Source organism: Rattus rattus, chromosome 7 (genome assembly GCF_011064425.1).
Source record: "Rattus rattus isolate New Zealand chromosome 7, Rrattus_CSIRO_v1, whole genome shotgun sequence".
Classification (NCBI taxonomy): Eukaryota; Metazoa; Chordata; class Mammalia; order Rodentia; family Muridae; genus Rattus; species Rattus rattus.
Window position 1 is genome coordinate 68,612,023 of NC_046160.1, and position 12,089 is coordinate 68,624,111.

The following is a 12,089-nucleotide window of genomic DNA, read 5'->3' on the forward strand; positions in this document are numbered from 1 at the left end:
ACACACACACACACACACACACTCCCCAAGAACCCCTACATAAGCACTGTGCCTTGTCCAGTTTGCTGCTGTCTGCCCCTTCCCAGGAGCATAGGCAGCCACTCCTGGATTTGTCCCTTCTCTCCCTGGGCTCTCCAATAAATCTCTGTATAGGATTCACTACCCACTGTGAACCCTCTCATCTGAAGAAGCAAGGGAAGAGAGGAAGTGGTGGGTGGTGGGGAGGGAGGGTGAGGAGGGAGGACACAGACATTCCCATCCCAGCAAAAAGGCCAGCACTGGCGTCACATGTGTAAAATCTGTATCAGTGGATCTTCCCCCCCCCCCCAAAAAAAGGAAATCATTCTTGGATTTTTTTCCCTCTTTTGTGACTTTGCCCTAGAATTCAAGGTTCTTTTCCTTTTTTTTGAGAAAGGGTCTCCACTCTGCAGCCCAGAATGCACTATGTAGATGAAGCTAGCATACATTTTTCTCATATTTTATATACATACATACACACTTTCCTTGTTCAGTCTTCTGGCATGTTTTTTACATATACATTATTGTTATTGTTAGTATTTTGTTTTGTTTTTTGTTTTTTTGAGACAGGTTTTCTATGTACCTCTAGCTGTCCTGGAACTCATTCTGAGAACCAGGCTGGTCTTGAACTCAAGAGATCTGCCTGCCTCTGCCTCCCAAGTGGTATTAAAGGTGAGCGCCACCACCGCCCAGCTGTTCTTCATCTACATTGTCCTATACTCATAATGATGTTAATTCACAGACAGACTTGATGGGGAGTCAGACGTAGTGGTGCATGCCGATAGCCCTGGCACTTGGAGCTGGAGGAAGAAGGCTCGGGAGTTCAAGGACTGCTTTAGCTACATGAGACCCTGTCTCAAAACAAACAAGAGTTGACTGACTTAGATTAGGGCACTCCTTACTCCGACTTGCTTGAGTTCAGAAGAAACTGTTCCCAGAAGCGGTCTAAAGCGGAAGTCTGCATCCTCTGGCACTTAGTCTATTCCAGCAGGAGTGGCCACATCCTTGATGAAACAGGTCCTTTCCAGCCCGCCCTCTGGTCTCCTAGAGAAAGCTCAGGCCAGGCTGTGTTTGTGAAGAGAACTTGTAAAGAACATAAAGAGCCTTTTGTTATTCCAAGCAAATCACGTGGCTTTTGTAGCTGTTAGTCAAGGCACAAAGGGAAGTTTAGATGAGAAAATTGCTACGGAACGTTTTGTACTTCGCAAATGTCAAGAGACTATTTTTCTTTCACTTCCAGAATCTTCAGCGTCTCAGCCTCTTACTCTAGTGATTCTTGGCCCTCTGTTTAATGGCCTCTTTTTCTCTATCCTATCTTTGACTTTTAGTTTTTGAGCAGGGTCTCTCATAGCCCAGGCTTGCCTCAAACCACTATCATCTTTCTGCCTCTACCTCTACCTCCCAGACGGTGCGATAATAGACCCGCTCTATCATATCTGACTGTGTGTGAGTGTGTGTGTGTGTGTGTGTGTATGTGTGTTTATGTGAGTGTGTGTGTGTGTGTGAGTGTGTATGTATACACATTTTTTAAACAAATAAACGTGCCACATGATATGCAGATGTTCACAGAGGCTAGAAGGGAGCATTGGATCCCCTGGAACCAGAGTTACAGGCTGTTGTAAGCAGCACAGTGTGGGTGCTGGGAACTTGCAATTTCGATCCTCTGGAAGAGCAACAAGTGCTCTTAACTGCCAAGCCACCCCTCCAGCTCTCAGATGGTTTTTTGTTTGTTTTGTTTTTGTTTTGGAGTTTTTTTAATTACTTAAAATAGCCCTGGTTTCAGAATCTCAAACTTTTCTTCTGCATTCATTCATTTATTCACTTGTTGTGTGCTCTTGTACATATGGGAGACAGTCCAGCTTCTGGAGAAGTTGGTTCCAGGCGTTGACTGTAGGTCATCCTGTCTGGAAGCAAATAACTTTACCTACTGAGCCATCCCACGAGCTCAGGATTTCCAAGTTTAAAAAAGATGTCTTTTTTTACATTTATTTTTCACGTGTGTGTGTGTGTGTGTGTGTGTGTGTGTGTTTTGTTGCTGTTGTTGTTGTTGTTGTTGTTGTTGTTGTTGTTGAGATTGAACACAAAGCCTCGTCTCTCCACATTAGGAAGTCTCCACTGCCTGCCCCTCCTGGTGTCACCAGGCTTCCCCCTCCCCCTCAGAGCGTTCCTGAGACAGATGGCATCAACAGCAGCATAGTCACCTCGCTTGCTACAGTGTCTGTCTGCCTTTTCTATCCCAGTGGCCAATTTCTGCTCTCTTCGCTGCTCTGTCTCATACCACAGTGTTTCTGGGAAGGCCTGAGGTTATGATGTTGGACAACCCTCTCCTTTGAAAGGCCCTCTTGTCATCTTAACGCCTGAAGGTGCTTCCCCAATCTTTTCAGTCTTAACTTGAAAATCGGCTTGCTGGTTGAGCCTCCATCTTCTGTTCCTGAGGAAAGTGGACTTTAAAGGCTGGTTCTAGCTGGAAGTCTAACTGCTTACTGGAGTGTGTGCATAGCCCTGGCACAAAAGGGAAATGAGCTCTAACTGAGGAGGAGCATCCCTGGTGATACCAATGCTGTGGTTTATAATCCAAGTAGAAAGGGGCTCAGTGAGCTCCAAGGTTTTATTAACTAAATTACTGAACTGTAATTTTAGAATTACAGTTGTGTGTGAGAAAGAAAACCACCTCAGCGGTCATCCTCAGGAAAACTATATACCACCTCCTTTGATACAGGGTCCTTCAGTGGCACTGAATGGCTGACCAATGATCCTCAAAGGTCGTCCTCCTTTGATACAGGGTCCTTCAGTGGCACTGAATGGCTGACCAATGATCCTCAAAGGTCGTCCTATCTCTGCCCGAGCAGTGACTGGGATTACAAGTGCTTGTCAGGCATTTTATGTTTGTTCCGGAGATAATATTCGGTCTCCATGCTTCTGAGGCAAGCAGGTCACTGGCTGAGCTATCTGCCAGCACCTGTTTGGAATTTCTGTTACAGAATTTCATACTCTAACTTCTGAATTGTGATTTTGTTAAAATGACCATAGGATTGTATTATCTAAGGGGAGAAAAGATGTAATGGAACTTTCTAGAGCAGTGGTTCTCAACCCTCCTAATGCTGCAATCCTTTAATACAATTCCTCATGTTGTCGCCACCCCTAACCACAAAAGTATTTCATTGCTACTTCATAACTGTAATATTGCTGCTGTTATGAACTGAAGGTAAATATCTGATATTCAGGACATCTGATATGTGATCCCCCAGAAAGGGATGGACACCCACAGATTAAGAACTGCTGAGAGATATAAACTAGAAAGAGAAGAGCTGAAAAGAATGGAAAACAAAACTCTGTGTTTCCTGCTACAGTCCGCCTCACACTTGCTCCAGAAACACCCTTCTGCCCTTTCCCCGACTTCTCGCTCCATATTGATGAACATTTGGATGGTTTCCAGGCCAGGCCTATTACAAATAACCCTGTTTATGACTAATAACAGGGTGGGTGGGAAGCCAATGTCTGGAAGATGTTGTTTTTCTGCTTTCTTTACTTGAAGCCTCATAAAGCCTCCCTTGAACTATTACCAGTAGCCTCCTGATTCGTATGCCCAGCTAGAGTTCACCCTAAATCCTGCTACCTCATTTATCTGTCCGAAGCATAATTCCAGTCATGCTCCTTACTCTGCCACTCAAAAACATCAAAGAGCCGAGCTGTGGTTGTAGCTCGGCCTAGCACTGGCAGAGCCCTGGGTGCAAGTCCCAACGCCATATAACCAGGTGTGATAGCTCGCACCTGTAGGCCTAGCACTCAAAAGGAGGAGGAGGAGCAGGAAGGTCAAGGTCATCTTCATCACAGACTATATGACAAGCAAGCAAACAAACAGCCAACTATGGTCGTGTATGCCTGTGATCTCAGCACTAGGGAAGTCGAGGCAGGAGAATCAAGAGTTTAAGGCCGTCCTTGTCTACATATAGCAAGTTTGAGGCCAGCTTGGGCAACCATGTGCCGCTGTCTCAAAAACAAAATAAAAAAAACCAAACAAAAAAACCCCCAAGTTTTAAGGTCTCCCTGTTGTCTTCCAGCTAGAGCATAAACCCCCTATCTCTTATCTAGTCCCTTCCTCAGTGTGTGTGTGTGTGTGTGTGTGTGTGTGTGTGTGTGTGTGTTAGCTTACACAAGCATTTTGCAAGCTGTTTTCTTCCTCTGCTTCTGAAACACACACACACACACACACACACACACACACACACACACACACACACACACACTCCCAGCTTCTGACGTCTGCCTCACTTATCAGAGTCCGTGTCCTCCCAAGCCTGCCCTCTAGTGGGGCAGTTTCTGGCACATAAACTCCCTTGCTGCAGTGCTCTGAAATGCCGTCAAATTAACCTCCCTTTCATTCATCCCTCAGCTTCCCCACAACCCTGACCCCACCCTGTGAACTCAGTGGGACCCTACTCGGTTCATTTGTACATCTCTCAGAGCAGGTAGGCCAGTTCCTTGTCCATAGACATGGTTCAGTTGAACTGCTATGGAGAAATTGTTTGAAAATGTCTTTCTGATTTTTAACCTTTCTTTGCCAATTCTCCTTTGAGTGAATTTCCCCGGCTCTTTGGTATTTTGTATGTGAGCTGAGTGGCCAGATACTTAGTCTGTGGTGTCTTATATCTCACTGATCAAGAAATAACATTCTCTTAGAGCCTGGCATGTTGCCACATCCATCAGTCACAGCATTTGGAGACAGGAGAACCACCCGTTCACAGCCAGCCTCCTCTACATAGCAAATCTGTGGCCAGTCTTGGCTACCTGAGACTCTGTCTTCATAACATTTCTATCTTCCATAATCATCCCATTTAGCAACCCTCCATCCACCCAGAGCCAAGGTGCTGTGGGAGCTGGGGTGTTATAAGACAGAATTCCAGAGTCTTTCGTCCTTCCAATGTTTAGATCTGCTATCTCTGGCTGTTTTTTTCAAACATGTTTTGCTTCCCCACTGTGAAACAAAAGTCAATTCAGAGTAGCTAGAGGGAAAACCTAGAGTGTTCTCTGCCTTTCCTGCCAACAACTGGATTTTCAAGATGCAGTTCTTAAGTCAGCACTCAGGAGGTAGAGGCAGGAAGAGTTCAAAGCCAGCATTGGCAACACAGCCAGTTCTAGGCCAGCCTGGACTACAGAACCTGTCTCAAAAGAAACCAAATCTAAGTGGGAGGGGAAAAAAAACCCAAACCAAACAAAGTCGTATTTCTAAACTAGTGAATGAAAATACTTGTTTAATGATCAGAAACCTCATTCATTTGCATCCTCCTCTCCCTCTCTCCAATTACCTCGAGAGGATATGGTCCTTTGAGCATCAGCGATGTCACTTTTGTGGCAAGAAAATAGGAATTAGAGGAAGCCAATTCGGAAACCTCAAAGAAGAGGAAGTGTCTCTGGGCTGAAGGGAAGGCTGCTGAGTCTTATTTCACCTCTGCTCTTGACACTCCTGGTGGTCCCCCACCCACACGCCCCAGACAGGAAACAAGGTCTGGGATGAACAAGGGAAAGTCTAACAGACTGCAAGGTGCAGGACCCACCGCAGCTGTGACAGTCTCAGTAACTGATTGATGTTTGCACTTCCACAGTGCTGCCCGTTTATGGCTGCAGCTGGGCGGTATGGGGCAGGGTGGGTAGGAAGAGGCCGCTTTCACTTCTGAGTTCCACCAAGCGCACTCAGGTCTGCAGTGCCTGGCTTGGTGGTTTACTGGGAGTAGAGCGTATTGAGCCTTATTCACCAACACCCTTCTGAAGCAGAGAAGCTGAGTTCAAATCTAGTAATACCTGGCTTTATTTTCATTGTAGTAATTCATTTGATTTTTACTTTGCCTTTGCAATAGAGACAGAATGCTCCTGTTTGAGAGAAGAGAACTACTGACCGCAGTTGTGGTCAGTAGGGGGTGGCCTGTGGCAAGGCTCAGAGTCAAATGCTGTTTCTGGTACTCCACACCTTGTGCTCAGAGCCCACGACTTTGCCTCTGTTTTCCCTAGCTTGCTTTCACTGTCCTCTGGAGCTCTGAAAGGCTTCCCGTGTTAGCATGTCTAAGGGAAAGCAGTCTATCACAGACCACCAATGGCTAAGACCAAACCAGCTGGGGTCTTCCAGCATCTGGGCAGCCCAATGTGATTTCTCAAGGAATTCACAATCTCTGTGGCTTCTAGAAACTTCAGCTGAGTGCCGGGTCTTCAGTTAAGGTGGTCTGGAAAAATAAGAGCAACATCACAAGTCTAAGGTGTTACAGTGAAGTTATAGCTAAAAATCAAGGGTGAGCTGCAAAACCGCAGGTCTTGGCTGTGTTAGGAGACCGTGAATGGTTATAGTCAAATGCCCGGGTGACTGAGCCAATACAATTCCCTTTCAAATCAAAGAGCAGCATTTAATCATTGTTGGTAGTTGCTGAGAGAGTCCAGGCAGGGAACTATGTTGACTGGTAAGGAAGGAGATGGCACAGAAGGGAAGTAATGATACATGTGTCTGCTGTGTTGATAGACACAGCATTGTACCACCACAGAGGTGGGAGCCTCTCATGGATGAGAGGAACTGGGGGGCACTGCTGTAGATTGGATGTTTTCAACATCTACTTTTACTGATAGTTCTTAAATGCTTTAACCTCCTTCCTAGCCCATCACCCACCAGAGGTAGTGGGGAAGAAAAGGTTATTAGGATAGAGGGGAAGTGGACTTGTTTGGGAATGGTTCTTTGGAGCAAATCCCATCTGCATTGTCAGGAAATGAGCAGGTCAGTTCACAGGTCAGCAGCCGCAGCTCAGTCCACTCGCAAACACCAGCAGTCCAGGTCGGTAGTGCGGAGAGCAGCAGCAGTGGCACCACCTAGCAGTAATCACCAGGCCTCAGCCAAATCAGTCCAAGTCAGCAGGAGGAACAGGACCGGCAGGAAGGCCAAGAGCAGTTCTTTGCTGTGCCTCTCTCAATGAAGCTAAGTGTTGCACAGCTAGCTCTATAGCAAGCCCCCTCGCTGTTCATTGAGTCCTATTTATACCCTCCAAACACTGCGTGACCTTCCTGGGTCTCGCCTTAGCACGTGAGTCTGCATCAGCTGACGTCACTTTGCTAATTGGCCCGAGTCCTCAGAAGCTGCAAGAAGCTGCCAGCAGAGCACCAGGAGCGTTGGGTGTGTTTCTCTCTATGGAGTCCCAACAAATGCAGCTCAACCACAAAATGTAAGGCAGACCAATAAACACATGTGTGTCGTTATCGAAGAGTCCTTCATCACGTGTCCTTTCACATGCTTGCTTTAGCGGAACATCCTTCCTCCTGTGTCTGCTTCAGTGAAATGTTCCTTCGTGAGTCTGCCTTGTGAAACATCCTTTCACTTGTGTCGGATTCAGGAAGACACTCCTTCACGTGTTTGCCCCAGCAACCGGTGTCCGACACAACTGACTTTCTGAAGAACCCTTAAGTTTTCACTTCACACTGCTATGTTGGAATCCTGTCACATAGGAGTGTGAAAGCTTTATGAGTAAAAATCTAGAAGTTGAAGCTGGAGGTATGGCTCTACTGTTAAGAGCACTAGCTGGGGGTTGGGGATTTAGTTCAGTGGTAGAGCGCAAGACCCTGGGTTCGGTCCCCAACTCGAAAAAAAGAAAAAAAAAAAAAAAAAAAAAAAAAAAAAGAGCACTAGCTGTCCTTCCAGGCGTCCTGGGTTTGATTCCCAGGACCCGAATGGCAGTTCTTGACCCTCTTGTGACTCCAGTCCCAGGGGATCCAATGACTTCTTCTGGCCTCCTTGAACACTGTGTGTACTTAGTGGACAAGCATACATGCAGGCAAAACATTGGCACACATGATTTTGTCATAAAGTATGAAATTAACATGTTTCATAAACTACATCCCAGTCCACCTCTGATGTCTCATTTGGCCCTCTCCTTTGCTCATAGATTATGGGACTGGAGTACAGGGAAACTGCCTTTTCTCCTTTACAATACCTATCAGACTTACAGGCTGCTAGCTATTCAAAAATAGCTATTGAGCTGCAGGAAGATCTGCTGCTCAGACATGAACCAGGGAAAGCGTTGGGTTTTTTTGTTTTTGTTTTTTTGCTTTGTTTTGTTTTGTTTTTAATGAGAAGACTCAGAGAGAGTCTTGTCTTCAGGCAATCATCTGGGGAGACATGGTTGATGAAAGTCTGGCTAGGGAGCTGGACAGAGTACCACCTCTCTCTCTCTCTCTCTCTCTCTCTCTCTCTCTCTCTCTCACTGCTCTGGGCAGGTTCTTGCATCCTGAGATCCTACTCAAAGCTGCATTTAGGGCTCCTTCAAAGCAAGGAATCCCAGGTCTCCTAAGACTTTCTACTGTGGTATATTCAAATTCAGAAGACTTTGTATTTTAACACCCACGAATATCACACGGAACCACAGACCTCATTTTTTTCTCTTATCACAGCCTCGGTGAAACTACCTGGAGAGCATTTTAAGTTATGGACTTTTTGTGTTTGTGGGTAGGCAAGAGTGGGCAAGGGTGGGGCGGGGGGGGTTGGCAGAAACAGAATTGGGGTCTTGCACATAATAGACAAATCAGTCTCCACTGAGCTATGTCCCCCATCAGAGCAGAATTCTCACCTTGCCTTGGAACACCATGTGACTCAGCATGTCACTGACACTTTGTACTTTGCCTTGTGGGTAACCCCTACCTCCCACCTTCTCCCATCCCCAAGGAGAGTGTGGGCTTTGCCAAACAGAGGCCCTGCAGAAAATTTTCCAAGACTCACGAGATGTCAAGTCATTTCTAAAACTTTTCAAAAACCCAGAAAGTCATTTCAAAAAGTCTGACTTGATGGCCTTGTAGAGGGGGAGAGCAAACTTTCCACAGAGGCAGCAGGTCTGCCCCACAGGCTTGTGCTAAAGCTGTAGGAGCCAGTGACAGCTCCTGAGCCAGGGGAAGTCCACTGGGCTGAGTGGGCTAGCTGCTGCCCAGGGCATGCATTATGAAGTCTGCTTCCAGGGGATTTCCCTTTGCAATGGAACCAGCAAAGTTTCGTCTTTCTGAGAGATTTCCCAGAGGAATACATTTGACTGTGTGGAAAAACCTCAAATGTGGATTTCTCATTTAGTCACAAGTCTCTTCAAATAAGGAAAAATAAACACAATTAGCTCAAGTAGGAAGAATGTATATTCTCTGAATGAGCTAATGCTTGCCTCATGCTAGGCCCTCTGCTTTACGCCACGGAGTAAAACATGTGGCTCCTGCCTCATCTAAGCTGGGGTCTAATCCCAGCTTTCAGCATCAGTCCTGAAAACCAAACTGACTGCTTCAAGGAAGCATACTGAAAAATGCGAAAATACACCATCCCAGGCCATATATGCTGCCTTCTCAGCCCAGTTAAGTGCGGTCTCTTAACAGAAAATCGATTTGGTTGAATCTGTGAAACCTCATGGCCGGTAGGGTGTGTGATTTGCAACATCCCACCATTACAAAGTAATGAGAATCTAGTCATGTCTACTTGGGAATCAAAGGGTTATGGCTATGAAAACATTTCTCTGTTTTACCTTTCTTGCTACAGTTTTCAATTTAGTGTTAACAGTCATTTATTGACTATTACGAGCAAGTGTTATTCATACAAGTCTTTAAGTGAAATCACACAGCCGCCAATATTTCACTCCCAGATGGCCAGCTTGGACCGGAGACACAGTTCAGCAGTGGGGTGCTTACCTAGCATGTTGTGAGACTCCAGGTTCAATCCTCGGCAACCACTGAAAATGAATGAATAGGGTTTGCTGGAAGCAGTGCAGAGATAACAAAAGTGTTATAGGCTAAGGAGAGCCCTTGTTTAACTGTGCAGTGGCTGAAATTAAGAACACGGGGTGGCGGCATCATCAGACCCCTGGCTCTGGGGACGTCACGGGTCCAAGATTCCAACAACTGCCATGCACACTAAACCTGTGCTGGTAACTGCTGTACAGAGAGTCAGCACAGCACAGACGGCTTAGCTGGCTGTGATCCTGAGGCAGAGTCCCTGCAGTTCCTGTCCTGTACATTTCTGACCACAGATACATCACCAACAGATGGCAGACGACTTCCGAGCTGCTTGGCTCTAATTCTTCCACAACAAAGTTCCTCTGCTTTCCTTCCAGCAGCGTCGTTAACAGTCCAACATCCAGAGCATGGATTATTCTAGTTACCCATTGTCTTTATTGTGAGCCGACTATGGTTAAATACACTCCCTTTTTCGCTTTTAAAAATAAATTCTCTTGAGGTTTCAAGTCAATTAAAAAAATACGGATTTTTATATAGTGGCCATGAAAAGTACAGAGGCAAACTGGAAGACTTGGGCTTCAATAAGCAGAGAGGAGCATAGGTGGTCCTCACAGTAAAGGAGAGCTTGAAGAGTGAGCGGGCCATGGAGGCTGACGCAGAAGAGGCCAGACTGTTAACAGCCCTGCCCCTCATCTGTATGTTAGTCTTCCTTCAGCAGATGGTGGGGACCCAAAGGAATCCAGGCAGAGAAGCAACTTGAGATGTTGCTCTAAAAAAAATTGGTACTGAGAATCGATGGATCAACAAGAAACTATTGTGACACGTATTACATAACTGGGAACTATTGTAAGTGGAATTTAAATTCAACTTTAAATAGAATACTTTTTTTTAAGTGTGCATTTACATGAATATACCATGCGTGTGTGGGAACCCTCAGAGGCCCTATACCCTGAAACTGTAGTTACAGGTGGTTGTGAGCTGCCCAACATGTGTGCTGTGCATCTGACTAGTGCACTGGGTCTGGAACTACAGGTCCTCTGGAAAAGCAAGTGCTCTTAACCACTGAGCTCTCTCTCCAGCCCCAAGGACTGAGCTATCTCTCTAGTCCCAAGGGATTTATTCTTATTTTATAAGCTCCAATGGATTAAATATACTCGTTCAGTAAATATTGTTTTATATATATATGCTAAGTATTGTCTAAGTTAGGCCATATCAGTGAGCGATGTGGAATTTTTGTCTTCTTGGCACTTAGAGTAAGAATGGAAGGACAAGAAGTAAGTAAAGGGTTTTGGTTTTTTGTTTTTTTTGTTTTTTTTTCCTGGCTTTCTGGGTGTGAGCAGCCATGAACAACAGAGATTGTAGAGACACCCTGAACCAGGTAGTGTGGGAAGTCCTGCACAGGAGCCAGAACGAGTGCCACGGGTTTCTGAAAACAGCAGAGCTGTAGATGAGCTGAAGAGTATCAGGACAAATGCTTCTCAGGCATTGTGAGGCCTAAGTCCACCCCCGCCCCAGGTTGTCTGTGTGCATCCCGGGGGACTGGCAGCATCACGATGGGGCCAAAGCCTTGGCCATCTCCACATGGACAGTGAGGTGCTGAAGCTTCACACGAGCAAGAAACAGGGCAGGAAGTTGGCCAAGATGTGCGATGCCCTTTTGGCCTCCAAGTCTCTGATCAAGTAGACCCCAATGTCCTGGGCCCAGGCCTAATTAAGGCTGGCAAGTTCCCTTTCTTGCAGGCACAGAGTGAAAATGCTGGGCTATATTGACGAAGTAACGTCCACAACCAAGATGGAGAAGGTGCTGTGCCTAGTCGTTGCTTGTGTGAGGATGAGGGATGAGAGGTCTAAACAACACCCACCGGGATGACCATTTCTAGGGCCATTACTCAAGCTCTGGTAAAACATCTGGGTTTTATTCACCAAAAGCCCAGTGCCCGCCTTAGAACACGTTCTACCTTAAGGTAAATAAAACTAAGAATTATATAAGGAGCAGACTAAGACATCAGGAGCAGAGAGAGGAAATGCTGAAGACTGCCTGCTGCGAGGTACGGGCTCTAAATACAAAGAGCAGGAACTGGACGGAAAGAGATGAGGAATTCTGGCTTTGCCTATTTTGGGTTATGAAATGTCTATTTACTACAACAGAGGCTACTAGGGAAAATTCAGCTTCAAAGGAGAGTGCAGTTCTGTGAGACCTAGATTTGAGACATCCAGATACTAAGGAACTCAAGGAGGGCATCCCCTAGCAGTCTTACAGAGAACTCCTTATCTGTGACTGTTCAGGCAAACTGTAGGAGACTGAGAAAAGGACGCAGAAGGTCAGGAGTTAATCCTGATGTA

The 12,089-nt window shown here is 46.0% G+C and overlaps 1 pseudogene; it reads left to right on the forward strand.

Annotated features, from left to right (window-relative positions):
- Positions 1 to 10,390: 10,390 nt before the first annotated feature.
- Positions 10,391 to 11,616, forward strand: LOC116906085 (annotated as a pseudogene).
- Positions 11,617 to 12,089: the final 473 nt, after the last annotated feature.